Source organism: Rhinolophus sinicus, chromosome 17 (genome assembly GCF_057876585.1).
Source record: "Rhinolophus sinicus isolate RSI-liver-muscle chromosome 17, RSI-T2T, whole genome shotgun sequence".
Taxonomy (NCBI): domain Eukaryota; kingdom Metazoa; phylum Chordata; class Mammalia; order Chiroptera; family Rhinolophidae; genus Rhinolophus; species Rhinolophus sinicus.
The window spans coordinates 53,457,456-53,476,175 of NC_142517.1; the positions used below are offsets into that span (position 1 = coordinate 53,457,456).

Consider the following 18,720-nt stretch of genomic DNA (forward strand, 5'->3'; position numbering starts at 1 on the left):
GACTCCAAGCCTAAACTCAGGCAATTCTTTAATAGTTTTGATATTTTGAAGAATCCAAATTCATTCTTGAGTGGGAAAATTAATAGCATTATTTTCCTCACAAGGGTGAAGCACAATAGTGTAATAAGTTTATCATTCTTTCTTTTTCCCCAGTCAACTCCAAACAACCATATTGAAGAACAGCAAGTTAATTGAACATTAGGGCATGTTACATTTGTCCTTGAAGATTCTGTAATATTGTAAGTTGAGTCCTTGAGACAGTCATGTGGGAGCGTTGAAAAAGTGTTGAAAAAGATTCTGACAGTCATCATGGTATGAGGCAGTAAACATAACTTAGTGCTGGTGATCTGGGTGGCTGTTCTCCTGGTGCTATAGTGATAATACCAGTTCTGTCTTCTTCACAGCAGGGTAAGAATCATATGAGGAAATGCAAGTGAAAGCAATTTGAAACTTGTGCAACACGAGGATAATAGAATTGTTATGATGATGCGTCTGCTCTAAAAACCAGAAAAGATAACACACAGAGAAGTAATAGGACATTTCATAAAGAAAACCCAGTACTATGGGCTGATCATAGCATAATCACATGCCACCCACTGTCGAGTGGCTGGAAGGCTAGATGTCCACATGGCAAGAATGTTGAAGAGCTGATTCAAGAATTTGATAGGAGGCCCAGATTAGATCATTTTTAAGGTTCGCTCCTATGTAGATACTAGAAGATTCTAAGAAGCACCACACCTGATTAGATATTTGAGAAAATAGAGAAGGGAAAGTTATTTCAATTTTTGCAATTAACCTGGCACACTCTCCAGAAATAAATTTAAAGTTAAATATGTATTTTTAAAAGCTTGTATTTTGCAGGCAACAGCTCAATCAAGAAAGAAAACAAAACCAAAATTACAGACCAAGTTGTTTACTGAAAGAAAATTCTAGCCTTCATTATGGCTGGGGCATTTGGATCTCCCAGAACTATCACACCTGGCGTGTTGAGCAATAAATACCTGTGGCTCCATGAGTCAGACAGTGCATTAACTGGCAATTCAAGAGAATAAGGAACACAGTCCTAAAATGATGTCTTTCTACCTGTGTAGGAACAACACTTACTGCAAACTAATACAGCTTACTGTGAATAGAAAAGGGGAAGGAGGAGGCAGCAAGATACTTATTTGAATCAGGACAGCCCAGGACTGGGAGCTAATTTGAGGAAAATATCATTTCTGTTGACAAACCTTGAGGCAGTTAGACTCCTCCTTCTGTGTTCTCTCAATCCTTTGTATTTATCTCTACAACTCATTGGATATTTATTGTGTATCTTTTCCCCATGGGGCAGGCAGTATGCCTCATTTAATTCTATATCTTTACTGGTACACAGGAGCATTGTCTTTAACACATAGAGCTCAGCAGAGGACTATTAATTGGGAATAATAGCATAAATTAAGTTTCTCATGTCCAACAAATACTGCCAGTTGGTGGTGGAAAGTATGTGTCCAGTTGGAAACCTTTAGGAAAAAGAACACACACTAACTTTAGGTACAATGATCAGGGATCTTTCAAAATAAAAGGGTAGTGCAATCTAGTAGACAGAACTCAGAGCAGCATCAAGCTCTATAAAATCTGAAGCTCTCGCCTTGAGTCAAAGAGGAGTCATCCCAGGGCGCCAGCAGGTCAAGGGTACTGGTCCAGTCTTCCCAGTTACCTTGCCCAAAGAAATAGATAATAGCATCCGGAATATGAAAAGCAAGCCTCAACCCCCAGTTTAGCACCTTGAATCCTGGCTTCTGCAGTCACTACTCTTCTGACACCACTTCTACCAAGTTTTCTTAGGGACTTCATTTGGCCAACTCTCAGTCAATTTCCTTGAACTCTCCAGATGGTTGGAATTTGCTGCCCATTCTTTTGTGTCTGAAACCCTCAGATCTCTGATGTTCTGTGACAGTATTCTCTTCTGGTTTTCTTCTAATTTGCAGGTACATTTTGTTTTCTACTTTGCAGGAGTCTCTCTTTTCTCAGTAAGCCATGATTACTTACCACATGCCTTGGCCTTTGGTCTCTTTTCTTCTCTCTGAACAATTACCCTGGAGACCCTTAATCCACTAGCAGGACTTTTACTACATCAGAGCTCAGGAGATGTCTTCACAGTCTCCATGCCTGGCCCTGACCTGCCTGTACTCTAGTTGCAGATTTTCAAATGTTTCTAAGACATCTTCTCATAAATTCTCTATTGTCAGCTCATGACTTCTCCTTGTTCCTTCCTGCATGGCACCTACACAGATTTGGGCAAGTCTCTCCATTGTTCTTGGTTTCAATTTTCTCAAAAATGGACTTAGATGGTAGAAAAAATTATATCAGGTATTTAAATTTATAGTGAAGCCTTCAAATTTATAGTGAAAGTTTCTTATAATTTTTCTAATATCCTTAACAACTGTACATTTTCTATCCATTTTATAATTATATGTCTAATACTCCAAGCTCAAAACCACCATGAATATTCTCGCTAATATTCAAATTCTCAGACAAATCCTTTTAACTTTACTAATTTGAGGATTTGAATGGCCATTGTTGAAATAGGCCAAGAGAAGTGAACATCAAGTATCTCAGAAGGGAAAATCTAGAGCCTAAATACCGTGTTTCCCCAAAAATAAGACCTAGCCGGATCATCGCTCTAATGCTTTTTTTTTGTAGCAAAAATTATATTACATTACATTATATAAGACCCGGTGTTATATTATAGTAAAATAAGACTAGGTCTTATATTAACTTTTGCTCCAGAAGACGCATTAGAGCTGATGGTCCGGCTAGGTCTTACTTTGGGGAAATACGGTATTATTTAAAATGATTTTACGCTCTGCCCTACATTTTATTTATTCATATGAGTCTGTCTTTCCAACTAGACCTAGAAATAAAGATAGATGTTTGAATTATTTTTAGTCACATCTTCCAACTCAGTGCCTGATATTTGGTGTATGCTCGGAAAGTAGTTTTTGAATTATTTCAATTATCAAATTTTAATCTCTTTATATATATTATCTCCAGTTAGTATGATAGGAAGTTGCTTAATCTAGACAAGGATATAGAAGTCTATACTTTCCATAGGGCTGTGATAAAGGATAGTGGATGAAACTCAGTAGTGCCTAAGAGACTTGCACCGGGAAAAGGAAAGAAGATCCTATTTTGCCTCTAAGAGAGCCACAGACTCAAGACAATAGAGCTGCAACCACTGATGGATGGGTAGGGCCCTTTTGCCGCCTGCCTTGGTTTTATGATCCCTACTGAGAGTACCTGAGCAATGATTCATGGTTATTTACCAGAAGATAAGAGAGAGGTTGAAGCAGAGAACAAATCTTACCCTGGAGTCTGGGGATGGTCCATGAAATGTTTTTCTAAGTTCCTTGTCATTGGAATTGTTCAAGCAGAGGCTAGACAACTCCAGGACAAGGATGCTGTAGGGGTAATTTAAGACTCTGAGTCTTAGATGGAATTGAATTAGGGTGGCCTTTAAGTCCACACCTATTATACTTTATTACTATTATATTTTAAAAATACAAGTCATATTATTTATTGAGCATTGTGTAACGTACTGAGCCAGGTATTCTACATATATGTAATTATAACCAAGACTTACATAGCATTTAGTATATACTGAATAGAATTCTTTGTATAGATGTATTCTGAGAGAAACTGAGGCCCACAAGGCTCAGAATCTTGCACATGGATATTCTGCTAGTAGTACGTAGCAGAGTTGGGATTTTAACCCACAAAGTCCGGTTTCTGCCTGTGTACTCATATCCACTATGCTATACTGTTGCTTTGAGCTTTGCAATAACTATATGACAATAGGATAGCTACTCTTCTTTACAGATGAGAAACTGGTGTGTAGAGGTATATGCTGTGTGCTTTTGATCGATGTGGAGTCCTCTCCAAGTTCCCTGTTGCCCCTAGCTGGTTCTAGTGCTATTCAGGCCATGCCTGAGATCCTGCAAAGGCTTTTATCACGACCTCCATCCTCTCCCCCTCCCACTTGCCTTTCACATTGCTGCATGATGTCATGAAACAATCTCCATTGGCTCCTTCTTGTCTGGGGCATCATTTTAAAATATGTCCAACCCGCGTGGCACTTCATAACCCACTTCCTTTACCTTTTGCAAACTTACCTCTGATTTCTTTAAAATATAGACTCTACTCCCATGAGGCTAATAACATCAGTGCTCCGCTCATATTTGTGAGTTTGTTTCCTATAAACAATAATACTAATGTGTCCTTATTAGAGACTCTATTTGTGTCAATTAGTCCTTAAACATAAGCTTCTCTTTCTATCTCTCCCCAAAATTCATTTTGTCCACATGTCCTCTCTCTTTCATCAAATTACTCTTCCTCTACTCAACATCACCACAATCTTAGTTCAGACCCTCATCACCTTTATATGAATTACTTCTATATTTTCTGATTGCTATGCTAACCAGTCTTGTCTCCCGAAAAGCCACTCTCAACAATGCCTCTAAAAAGCCTTTTAATTATTCTAACTCCCTAGTTAAAGTTAAAAGCAGTTAGTTTAGTGAGCCTTGAAAGCCAGACTGGAGATTTGGATACAGAAAATTTTTATATAGAATATAATAATATTGGGGAAAAAAAAGCATGCTTTCATCTGGACTGTATGACGCAGGATTGTGTTGCAAACCAAGTATAGGCTATCAAAGGTGCTTGAGAAAGGGCCAGATGAGGTATTTGTTGCTATAGCCTCTTTATTCCTCATCCCTGCTGTGATTGCCTCTGGAGAAGGCCAGTTTCATAGGAAAAAGCTAAGGGGAACAGAGGAGATGTAGGTGATATATAGATGGCAGGGTGGTGGCACAATAAAGCTGAAGAGCTATGCCCCAGACCTGCCTGGGCTAACGTTAAAGTATCATGATGAGAGAGAATCTCTGACTCTCACTGTAGGAGGTTCCTATAACCACCCATCTGCAGGGAAATTCAGATTTTTGAATGGGTTGAAAAAATTGAAGAAATTTGGTTAAATCTCTTGACCCCAGCTCTGATCTGTTCAATCTTATTTCTCTTACATTAAGGCTCCATAGCTTCCTCCATGCCCCAAAGTGGATTTTGACATACTTCCTCAGACATAAACTGCTTACACTGTCCCTGCCAGATCAAAGTTTGAATCCTTCACCTCTATTCTTTCTTACTTCTCCTTCTGGTATTACAATTATGCATATGTTGTGCCTTTTGAAATCATTCCACAGTTCTTGGATGTTCTGGGGTTGTTATTGTTTTCATTCTTTTTTCTCGTTGCTTTTCACTTTGGGAAGTTCCTACTGAACTATCTTCAACTTCTCTGATTCTTTCCTCAGCCCTGTCCAGTCTATTGATATGCCTGTCAAAAGGCATTTTTTTTTTTCATTTCCATGGTAGCATTTTATATTTCTAGTATTTACTTTTGATTATCTGCTAGAATTTCCATATCTCTGCTTACATTACCATCTGTTCTTTCCGTGCTCTACTTTTCCATAAAATCCTAATATATTAGATGCTACTTCTAACATTTGTGTTATAGCTGAGTCTGGCTCTGATAGTTACTTTGTGTCTTTAGCCTGTGTATTTTCTTGCTTTATGGTATGTCTTATAAATTTTTTTGTTTAAAGCTGAATATAATGTATGACATGATAGTCACTGGGGTACATAAGACTTTAGTATAAAGATTCATGTTAATCTGCCCAGGAGTTGGGCTGTTTGTAATGTTTGTTGTAATTGTAAATGTCAGAGGCTTCAGATTCCTGTTCTGTCCTGGTTTTTGTCTCCTGTCTTGACTTTGGGTTTCCATAAGAGCTCATCCTCAGAGAAAGGCTGTGTCTTTTAGCTCTTTCAGCTGTAATCCACTATGTTGGAGCCTATTAGTGTGGTGGTGAAGTGTGGGGGAGCAGAAACATTCTATAATCCTATGATTAAATCTCAATCTGTAAGTGGGTCTTTGTCTCTGGCTATGAACTTCACAAGAATTTCTTCAATGATACAGATTTCCCCACCCTACCCCCTCTATCCTCAGGTGATACAGGAAGGCTAGAGGGACCAACGTGGGAGGCAGTCCTTTCTCCCAAGTGGAATAAGGCTCTGATAGTCTTTGTCCCGTCTATCTCTCCAGCCTGGTGATTTGCCTTGCAATCTTACTTCTCTGATGATCCAAGAAAAGTCACTGATTTTCAATTTGTTCACCTTTTTCTCATTATAAGGACAGGAGTAATGACTTCTAAGCTCTACATTGTCAAAGCGGAAGGCAGAAGTTGTTGCATATGCAATGGTACAAGAAAGAGACACATATGTGCTATACTTTATTCAACTTTACATTCAGCTGTATGCCCAGCAGAATAGAGGCTTGATACATTGCTGAGTATTAGTGTTGCGTCAACAGAAAGAGACAAACACTCTCATACACATCAACAAACTGGTGCACTTAAGTTAATCAGCTGAATCAGTGAATATACCTAAGTGTAATAATTGTGTAAATCATAAAAGAGACTTATACAATGCAAAAACATATTTTACAGTGTTAGATATATATTCTTAAATAAAATTACAGCCTTATACCAAGCAGGTTATTATTTATGCTGCTTATAAATCTGAAATGCAAAAGGGAAACCTATAAATTTTCACCAAATAATAGTACCCACACACTTGATTCACATGTTTGCTCATTTCCAAGCACCAGATTTTATACAGCTGCCTGGAATTTTGGCAGAGAATATCCCAGCTGCTGCCAAGATTATGAGAGAGGAAATAGATCTTAACCTAGCTGATTCCATTCAAGCTTTTAGGGAGCAAGATCATACATTTTTTCTGAGTGTTCAGTGAACGTGGAGTTAGGAGGTGAGGATAATGAGTATTCTTCATGATTGAGGCTAAATTCCTAGTAAGGTAAGAAGTACTCATTATTAGAATGTAGCTTTAAGTTACAGTCCTACAGTTAATAAGAACTCAAATACTTTTACATAGGTTTAACTGTATTGTTCTGTCTATGTTAGTACATTTATCAGTCTTAGCTATTCTCTTCCTTTTTCTACTGGCAACATTTTTCACAGCATAACTCTCCTCTTGCCACCTAGTCCATGTAAAACCTGGCCATTACCCTCAGTAGAGCTAAGGCGTTTGGACTTCCATGTTTTTGTTCACATTAATATAAAGAGCTCCTCTACCATCACAATCTTTCCTTTTTCCCCCCAGCAAAATTAGAATTAACTTGTAGTGTTGGAATAGAATAAAAGGTATCAGTATGAACTCCTGGTTTGCGAGCGTGCGCACGCGTGCACACACACACACTCACACTCACGCACAGACAGAAATGTAAATATAGACTTGTGTACATGCTTGGTCCCTCTATATACATGTATTTCCAAGATATTAACATAGAAATTCTGGATGAAGATCTGTGGAAAATCTCTATACTATTTTTCAACTTTCCTGTAAGTCTAAAGTTATTTCATAATAAAAAGTAAAAAAAGAAAAGGAAAAGAGAAAGGCTAGAAGAGGCCATTTGACATGTTAAAATGCTAAACAAAACAACTTGCTCTGACTGCAAGGCCTAAATCAGTGAGACCTCTCCACTAAACCTTCACCAGCACCCGCCAGAAGTCATCTGTCCTTGTCCCCATAAGTCTTTATGGAGAAAACTGTATCATAGAGGTCTGGACCTCTGCGATATACTTTCAGAGATATTTTTCTGATTCCTAATGGGATGGGTTAAGAAAGAGCCTGGATAGGATAAGAAACCTGGACAGAGTCTAAGGAATCACTCCTCACTGTTTCCTTGCTGCATTCGTGGGCTAGAATTCCATTAGGAATCCAGTCGAACCACAGAACATGTATACTAAGAGGTAATTTTTCCCCAGCAGCTGTGGAACAGAAAAGTCTGGCTGTACTTACAGAGGATACGAACCTGGCTTGAGTCAGGAATTTAGGAGTGGCTTTTAAAAGGATCCCATGCTCCCAGGAGATAATTTTTTTTCTTCTCAGCATAAAACCAGAAACAATCCCACAGAAGTTGGAAGTGTCCCATACCTTTTGCACTCAAACTTCAAGTTCAATGAACAACTGTCACCTTTAACCTGGGCAAGGTATGTATTAGAGCAAAGGAGTCTAGAATGAGAATCAAGGAAGACCCATGTAACCTCAGCCAGGTTAATAATACCAGATGTCAGCATGCCACAGTCCCCCTGTATGCCTCTCTCTAATGATCACAGATACCCTCTCCCTGAAAGGAAGATTTATCTATGTTGCAGTCTATAGCTATACTTTGTTCATTTTTAAAGAAACCAAACAAATATTTGTATATAGGTTTAATTGTGTTGTTTTGCCTTATAGTACTACATTTATCAGCCTTGGCTCTTCCCTTAGCAAGGTTTTTCCATTGTGTAAGTATTCCACAATTTATTTGCCTTTTATTGATGGACAGATTTCTGTCATAAATGATGTCACAATGAATATTCTTGTATATGTAGCCTATGGCGTACATGCAATAATTTCTTAAATCCTATTTTTATTAGATTTTTGTGGACATAAATAAATATGAGCTGAATGATAGAAGGAAAATCTATTTACTGAGAGCTTCCTATATAGCAAGAGAGTCAGCCACTGTCACTTGCATTTTGGTATAGACTCATAAAGGCAGGCAGAGGAGTGGGAAATCGTCATAGTGTAAAAAAGGGAAGGCTTCAGGTATACCATGATTAGAGGCTGTTGGCATGGGGAAGCTATAGGAGGGCTAACTAATCAAAGCATCCTATGTGATTGGCTAGGTGTCATATTTGACTTTCTCTGACTGGTCCTAAGTTGGAGGTGGGGAAAATCAGGGAAGCTGTCAATTAATCAACTCTTGGTCATTTAGGGTCAATTGTTGCAGGAGTTATTGTTTGGCTTCCTGGATTGTTAGAATACTAGAGATAGAAATCTGGTTTCCCACAAGTCTCAATTATGTAGACTGGCTTCCTGAGCTATTTATTGTACATAGGAAGTTGATTTCCTAGGCAGGTCGCTGCAGGTTGTGGACCGGTGTTCTATTTTTATATATGTTCTAGCCATTTTCCATTTACATATTCAAGTCTCTCACTTGTGATTTCTGTCAAGTCATCTAGCTTTCTTGATCCTCAGGGCATAAGAATACAAATATATTTTATATCATTTTTGTGAAAGTTGAATAATAGCAATATATTAAATACCTACTTCACTCTTTCACACATATAAATATTCTCTCTTCTTTATGTCTCTTTCAGTTTGATAGATGCTTGACCAGTCTATTAGTTAACTTCAGGCAGTGTTGCTGGAATTGTAGATGTTATTAAAAAAAAAAAAATCAAACATCTAAGTATTGCAGTAGTTGTCCTGATGCTTCTTCCAATCCTGAGAATCCATGGCAGTGCTCAAGGTGTGGTATCTTTGTGTTCCTTGAAAGGATTAAGTTCCTTTGGTAAGTTAATACATTTGCCCAAGGTCATATACCTAGTAAATAGAAGAACTATTAAAGCTAGGGCTGTCTGATTCCTGTGTGTGTGTGTGTGTGTGTGTGTGTGTGTGTGTGTGTGTATTATTTTCCCTCTCCTGTATATAAATACCACCCAATATTTTAGGTACATTTCCCTACCTTATCAGGCCACAATAATACTTTTCAGGTTAAAATGTATTATTAGAAACCCAACAGAGAATCATGAGTTGTAATAAACACTGAATACAGTAGGCAGCTAAAAATTTTACAATGAAATTGTTGCAAGAAATAATAAAAGTTTGTTTTCAAATGTGTTGCTTTTAACTGTGTAGCAGTTGAAAATAGTAAATTCAAATTATTTTATATATTATATTTTATTTTATTTTGAGTACCACTCAATATGAAAATTCTATTTTGTATATATCCATTGTAATAAAGAGAAGGAAATAAATTACATAGTACTAAACTGATAATCTTGAATGATGCTGTTTCAATCATCATTAATGCTTACATCTTAGATAGATCACCATACCCACCATCCTTTTTAAAAACAAAAGCTGTGTGTACTTAATTTTACTTTGAGGGACTCTAACTTTTAACTTATTTCATTTGGTCATAGTTGAGAACCTCAATTTTTATTATTATTATTTTTTTTTAGTTTTCTCTTTTTAGCTACAGAAACTGTTTTTTATAACTCAATCAAAATAATCACTTAAGACATTGCATTGCATTTTTTACATAATAAAAAGATACAAAATACTTGATATTTCTTAATATAATATTACAATTTAATTATAAAAGTAAACTATTTCTATCATTTTGTTTTTTAATATAAGAACACCTATTAGCATTTACTCAAGAAACTTTTTGGAAATACTATTATAATAGAGCTACAGGCACTATGCACTCAGCATTAGTGGCAATTATACTCATTGAAATTTTCCAACTTTGCCATGCTTATTATAGCTAAGATTTTTCTCTCCGTTTATCTGACCAGTTGTCTCAGAGAACTGGTTTTTGTTTTATTATTGTTATTTAATTTTCATTAAATTTATTGGGGGTGATATTTGTTAGTAAAACTATATAGGTTTCAGGTGTACAATTCTGTATTACATCATCTATATATCACATTGTGTGTTCATCATCCAGAGTCAGATCTCCTTCCATCACCATATATTTGACTCCTTTACCCTCATCTACTACCCTCCCTCCCCGCTTCCCCTCTGGTAACCACTAAACTATTGTCTGTGTCTATGATTTTTTGTTTGTCTTGTTCATTTGCTGCTTTCAGTTTTACATCCCACATATGAGTAAAGTCACATGGTTCTCGACTTTTCTGTCTGATTTATTTTGCTTAGAGAACCAGTTTTTAAAATAGTGTTAAACTAAAAAGAAAGAGGCTTTCAATGTTTTTAAATGTTTCAACTGAAACATCTGCTTGTTTATTAGTTCAACATATACAAGTACTGAAGTTAGCTGATACATCACTGAGGTTTTTTTTCCACCTCATAACTTTTTGAAAATGATTTTGTGCATGCTTAATATATGGAAATTAGAGTGCATGGAATTATGGGATCCTTTCTACAGCTTAGAAAAGCTTGCCACTTTGTTACTGTCCTTTCAGAAGAATGCAAGCCAGCTCCTGTCCAACCACTGGACCCAGGCTGGATGATTCCTGTCATTTCCCTAAAAAGCCGGGCTAAACTATAGCTCAGAAAGGTTCTTTGCTTTTAAGTGGCACCCTACTTCTTTCTGTAAGCTGTAATCAGGTGCGATTTATAGCTCCATGCTACTATTCCACATGTTTTGGAGTAGAATGAAATCATTCAACTGAGAGGAATAAAAATTAGGAAATAATATAGCTTAATTCTATCTACCGTGTTTCCCCAAAAATAAGACCAGGTCTTTTTGGGGAAACACGGTAGCTACATAGAAGTTTAAGAAACCATATGAGCTTTATCTAGGTTTCCTTATGGTAGGTACACAGTGTTGTTAAAACAGTTATTTCTCTTGTTTTATTTTTGTTTTTTAATTTGAATGCTGAGACTGTATTAGTGTATTGCTATGCAATGAAATCTAAATGACAAAGAATGCATTCATACAAACCACAAAAATAGAACTGAAACTTAGAGTTCAAGGTAAACAATATACCTGAAATTTTTAAAATTGCATTTGCGTCCTACTCCTTCCTATTAAAAATATAATCCTGTACAAAACAGACCATTTCTGTGACCAGTTTCTTTTTCTATATTATCAGGTAAGATCTGCTCTGCTTATGTCTAAGATTTTAGGAAGGATTTACAATTCAATGCAATGTTATAAAAATTTAGTGAATACAGAGTATGTGGCAAACATTTTGCTAGATGCTTTCTATACAATGATTAATATAATGTTTATAAATAATATTGTAAATTATGAATTACCACACAAATATACATAAATATTAATATACATAGCGTAGTACTCACCCTTACATATCAAGTAATTTAGTTTTCCTCATTTTGAAAAGAGCAGGTGATATTCGAGAACACATATTATTTTTCAATGACCCATTGGTGATTTAACATTATGTAGAAATAATATGCCTTTGCAAGAATAAAAAAATATAAAAGAGTTAGAATCCTTATGAAAAAACTAAGACTTGAAAATAAAGTTTAATTACAAGAGACCAACTTAAAGCAAAATGTTATACAAAGATTAAAAATAAAAAGGTAAAAATTATAATAAATTGGATTAATGCAAACAAGAAGGCTGACATAGCAATAATCATAAAAATAAAAGGGACTTCAAGGCAAAAAAATTACACTAAATCAAAATGGTCATTTTGTATTAAAAAACATTTAATCTATGATGAATAAACAGAACCTTCGTGAATGAAATAATATTAGAATAACACATTAGCAAAAACTTTTAGAATTACACAAATGATAATCATATTGGAAGATGAATAACCTTTGACAGATATAATAAGCAAAATTAAATAAGAATAAAAATAATTTGAATGATATAAAATGGTTAAACAGATATATACTGATATTGGTACTGTCAGATAAATACATTCTTTTTGAATAATCATTAATTTATACAAATTAATCATACATAAGGTTATTAAAGCAAAATATTGCAAAGTTGAAATTGAACAGCTAATATATTTATTGATAATGCACTAACATGAAATTTTAGTTTCAAGAGTTTAGAAAAAATTCAAACACTTAAAATTTGAAAGCAGAAATTACTGACAGATAAACCTATTGCATTATTTTAGAAAAAAAAAGCAACATACAAATCTAATAGAAACGCTGTCAGAAAAAGATTATCTTCAAAGAAATTAATAGTTGGCTTTTCAATAATAATTATGAAATAATATATCCAATGTTCTATAAGAAAAACCTACAATTCTAAACTTATCATTCAAGAATAAACATAGCAATAAAGACATTTGAACAGAAAGTAAACTAGAGAATTTAAAACCAGCAGATCTGTACTAGTGGAAATAAGAAAGGCTGCTCTGCAGACAGAAAAAAACACACAAAAAAAACAAAAAGGAACTATTCCAAAATAAAGTTTGTAGATACAAGTAGAAAAGCACAAATGAATTTGAAAAAGATTGGGATAAATATAAATGAATATTGACCAATTAGTTAATAGTAGTGTCTTTTTGTCCTACAATATAGCTAGGATTACAATGCATTACAACAAAGGTATTTAGTCAGAAATAAGATAATGGAGTTAAAAAGTTCTTTGGTCCTTATAGAAGACAAAAAATAAAAAGTTAGTGAATATTAGATTTAGTAAATGAAGGAATCATGTTTTAATCTGTAAAAGAATATTATAGTATCTCAAAGAAAAATAGGAGAACATAAAATTTTCCTGCTAATACGGACAGAAAAGTGGTGTGAAAAACTAATAAATTCAAATGAAATAAAGGAGAGAAAAATAAATGTAAAAAGAGTGGGATAAATTGTGATACAGATTTAAATAAGACGTATCAGTAATGACACTCAATTTAAATTTGCATTTAAATCTAATTGAAGTCTAAATATCCTGACTAATAGATAAAGACTGCCATACCAGGAAAAAAAAAAACCAAAAAAAAAAACTTTTGTACTCTTTACAAGAGACATTTAAAATATAAGGAGGTAGAAAGAATGAAAGCAGAAGAACAGCAAAAGATATACCACACAAATATTAACCAAAAGGAAAGCAGAGTAGTTACTGGAATATGAGACAAATAGATTTTTAAGGCAAAAGCCATCTCTAAAGGTATAATGGGTCACTTCAAAATGATGAAAGGTTTAATTCAAAAAGGATATAAATTGATTCTAAATTCTAAACAACAGACTAAACTAACAACACAGACAAATACATAAGATAAAATAAAAACTATTTCATAAGACAATAAAAATCAATTCCTCTATAAATATTTGAAAACTATAAATGAAACATAATCTAATTAACATACATAAGATACTATACTCCAAACTTCGGAGTGTACATTCTTGTCAATCACTGAAGGGACATTTGCAATAATTGACCATTTTCTGTATCATACGACAAATCTCAGCAAATTTCAATAAACTGACATACTAGGGTATATACTTCAACCAAAATGCAGTTAAAATAGAAATTAATGATTTTTAAAAAGATATCGAGAACAAGAATTTTCACATTTTTCAAATTAAGAAATGAGCTTTAAAAAAACCCATGGATCAATGAAATATAAATGGAAATTAGAACATAGGTTTAACTTAATGATAACAAAAGTACTACCTTTTGAAACCTAGAGGATGCCAGAAAAGTTGTACTTAGAGGAAATTTTTTTATCTTTAAATTCTTGTATTAGAAAAGAAGTGAGGCAGAAAATCAGTCAGCGTTAGCTCATTTATCATTTTTGCTTTTTATAAGGATAACAAGTGAAATGCAAATAAAAGAGAATAAAAGACATAGAAAATGTAGACATCGATGAAATAAGAAACAAATATATTCTAGAGAGGATCTAAAAAAGTCAAATGTTGATTGTTAGAAAAGACTAATAAAATTGCTGATCTTTGATGAGATTATCAAGGGAAGGGAAAGGCAAGAAAGAAAAGAGATTTGTTTCTCTTGAATGATTAGAAAGAGGGCGAACAGGTAGAATGAAGAAGAAAGGTTGTATTCATGGTTGTATTCATCTCTGCAAATGTGGCTTATCAAATGCATATGTTTTGGCAAAGCACTTGTTTATAAATGATCCTCTTTTTCCCACAGTTTTACTGTACCAGCTAGATTTTTCTTGAGACTACTTATAAAATTCTCAATTGCTGATAAGAAATAGGTGTTTTCTCCTCCCTTAACACATAAAACATACTCTTTTCTGCCTTGAAGTTCCTTAAAAAGACAGAAATTCCCCAACTCTTTATCAAGTGAATGGAACCGAAGCACTTGGATTTCTCTCTCTATTTACAGAAGACAAGAGAATGCAATTTGAATTATTTGTTCTGACTTGTCTTATGACTTGTAATGAAACTAAGCACATATGCAAACACACAGGTATGAATATATTTATTTTCCTGCTCAAAGAATTTAAAGCATAAAAGGAACTGTTTGCTGAAATCTTTGAGTAATAACCCAATATCTGTATTTTAAGTAGAGGAATTAGCTAGATTTTAACGCTTCAATTTTGAGTGCTGTTATATTTCATGTCTAAGTATTCTAGAATTGAACCTGGGCAGCAAAATAAATGGTAAGATATAAAAAAATACAATAGTAAACACTGCTATCTTGCCTTAAAATTTTTCTTATTGCTTGTTAAATCTGGTACATATTATTCATTCGGATGTTCTACACATTCCACAAAATGGTCCCAATCCTTTCTCACTCTTAGCTATGACCTCTACTTAGGAGACTCCTAAAGCAATCAAACTATTCCATGATCCCCACAGATATCTTTGGGGATATCTTTGTTCATGTTGTTCTTATTTTTTCTCAGTGAAACCATAATCATCTTTCAAGGTTCCTCCATAAAGTCTTTTCTAAATCTCCTAGCAAGATATGATCTCTTTCAATTCCTTGCAACTTCATAACTTATTTTTTGCATTTGTTGTGTAACTTTATTTTTGGTTTTTTAACAATTAAGCATCACAATATGTGAAAGTTTCTAATTTTCAACTTCTTAAGGGCTGGACTGTGTCTTCAAAATATTATATTTTTATTATCCTGACTTAAATTGAATAAAATTATTTGGAACTAAAGAAATAGTAAATGAGGAGTGAGAAGATGGGAGTGGATGAAGGAAAAAAGGCATTGGGGGAAAAACACAGCTCGTTTAAAGGAGGGTGAAAGAATTTGCCTGGAGTGGAGGGGAGTGAGAAAGCAGAGTTGTTTTGGTTGCTCTCCTGTATATGAAATCACACAAAGGAGTAAAAAGAACCTGAATTTTAGTGGCAGAAGCTTTTGGTTTGAACCACATAACTTCCTGAAGCCTTGGTTTCTATATTTTTAAGAGGAGTAATATTTTTTTCTTTATTAGATTCAGTGTATATGACCTTAATGAAATCATTACATAAGGATGTCAGTTAGTTATTGTAAAAAACTTAATTTTGATTTTATGCTTAGAAATCGAAGGAGGACTTTGTTTGAAAGGAGGAGAGACTTTCCCTAATAAAATTCATACAAAATAAGTAGATGTATTAAGAATAAAACTAATAATGAGAAGAGAATAACTAACATATATCAAACTCCTTAGGTGTCAAGCATCCTAGTAGACATTTATGCAAATATGACATTAATCCTCATATTCTATTATTATCCCTGCTATAGACATAAGGAAACTGATGCAGTGTGAGGTGCAATTTACCCAAGTTGACACCGCTGGTTAGTGTAGGATCCAGGATGCAAATACTTCAAACTCAGAGTCCATGCTCTTAACCAGCATCCTGCATTACCATGCTGGAGAGAAACACTGAGATGAATTTGCTTTTACCTAGAAAAGTTATGATAAAACACCTGTTGGAAAAATTATTTGTTTTGAACAACTCGGCTTGCAATAAAGATAAGTAGTAATAAAGTCAGAGCCCCAGTCAAAAAACACTGTAGTTTACTCTCATAAGTATCACATTCTAAACAGTATGTTGAATATAATCAAATACAGTTTGGGGACTTTTTTCTTCTTTCCAATTTAGTTGCAGTGAGCTTACAGCAAATTAAGTCTGTAAGGAAATAAGATCTAGCCAGACCCAAAGTGTGATTTCCATGGGATATAAATATAAAAACCTGTATATTTTAAACTTATTTAGTGGTCCAAAGGGCTTGGATTATGCAGGAATTTTTGGCCACCAGCATTGCTGAGGTACTGCTAAGACTGCAAAAAGGGAATTGTGTGCACTACAGAGAAACCTGGCAATTAAAGAGGAGGCACACATGAATACTGTTTGCTGAGTAATTGTACAAACAACAGAACATAAAAGACCCTCCTGAGTGGAGACTTTCATCTTCACACCATTTGTGTACTTGCTGCGTCTGCATCTATCTTCATGCACTCTATCTAGCCAGATACAGATGCTCCCATCAGTCATCATATTCAAAAACCAAGAGATAAACAGCAAGAGAGAATCCACATGATAAATAAGCATTAGTAGTCTATGTGGGGAGTAAACAATTCATAGTCAGCGTTTTCGGGTTTTTGTGTGTGTGTGTTTTGTTTTTTTGTATGTTTTTGATGATTTTTCCTGCGTAAGTGGTGTCCTTTTTCAGTTTCAATGGTGGTCTTGTAGTCTTAGCTCTTGCACAGAATACTCAACTAATTCATAATAGCTTTGTTATTTTATGTCACTGGAGTTAGTCCTAGTTTTGAGAAGTAGGAGAGCAGTCCTGGACCCTAAAGTTTCCTTGGTTGTAGTTGTCGAATTTCTCTCCCTCACAGTTCCAATCTGGGAAGAGTCAGTTGACAATTGACAGTTGATGAAATGAATTAAAAGTCAACAAGTGACAGCAAGGTAACCGAGAGTCAGCAAAAGCTGGAGGTCTCTAACACACCAAGGCTGGAGAGATGAAAGAAAGAGGTAGTTAACCAATGCCTGGGGTCCAGGATCTCCTAGGAGAAGCTGGAAACGTGGGAGATGGGTACTAGATCACACAGTGCCAGAGATGCTGCCCGTGGTAGAAAAGGAAGAGGGAAATAGTTGGTTTCTTTCTTCCTACATCCTCCAATCTCTTGGCACTATCTTCCATTAGTAGAACCAACAGGAAGCCAGCTGACACACAACCTCATTATCACAATCTGAAAGGGTTAGTCTCCCCTACAATGTCAAGCAGCACATGGGAAGAAGGGCCTGATCAATCTGAGAGCTAAAAGGCCCAGTTCTGGCCAACGAAGTGGGAATGGATGGGGGTAGTCCATCCTATTTGGAGGTATTGAAATAGTTCAGTGGCTTAGACCAAGGTAGTGGCAGAGAAAATGGAGCAAAATTGATTATTTCAGGTATATTTAGAAGAAAAAAAATCAGCATGACTCCGTGACAGATTACATTTAAGAATTAAGAGAAAAAACGGTATTGTGAACAACTTCAGCCATTTTTATTGATTGGGTTCGTTTTGTATTTTCTGTTGAACTGTAAGGATGCCACTCAAAATAATCCCTGCATGTTTAACCAAATTGTTCCTCTAATTATTAATAAGTAAAAAAGGGTGGCCAGCAATTGGCTAGACATCATACAGCAGAAAAAGAAGGAGATTGGCTGCTGCTGTGGGTTACCATGGTTACTGTGGTTGGTTGATTTCATCAGGGAGTACAGGAAAGAACAGCAAGTTATAAAACCAAGGGACAGAGGACTTACAGGATAAGGCATCTCCTGGAAATCTCTTTAGGCTGAAAAGCAGTATTATTTTACTGGTTGCAAAGACCAAGTCACTAGAGAAATGAGAAGGCTACCATGGCAAGGAGTTATGGTAATAATTGCCAGGTGTGTGTGTGCATGTGTGTGTGTGTGTGTGTGTGTTGTAAAATACTTGAAAAGTACTTTGTGAATTTCTACAAAAAGCCAATTAGCCAGTCTAAACCTAAGTTTTTGAATTACAGATATCAGAACCAGGTGGAGACTAAGGTGTGGTGTAGAGGAATTCATGAGCCAACACATGAATGGCTGCAGACTTGTCCCATGCAGTTGCCACTGCATTTAAGAGGGGTGAAGTGAGGTGGACAAGAGAGCTCAGTAGTCACCAGACCTGTCCTTGCAGCTGCTGCCTGGTGACTCCTCGGCAGAGAGCCAGAACCTCGACAT

The 18,720-nt window shown here is 35.3% G+C and overlaps 1 pseudogene; it reads right to left on the reverse strand.

Annotated features, from left to right (window-relative positions):
• LOC109453438 (small ribosomal subunit protein eS17 pseudogene) overlaps positions 1-18,720 on the reverse strand; it is a 53,153-nt pseudogene extending 34,433 nt beyond the window's left edge.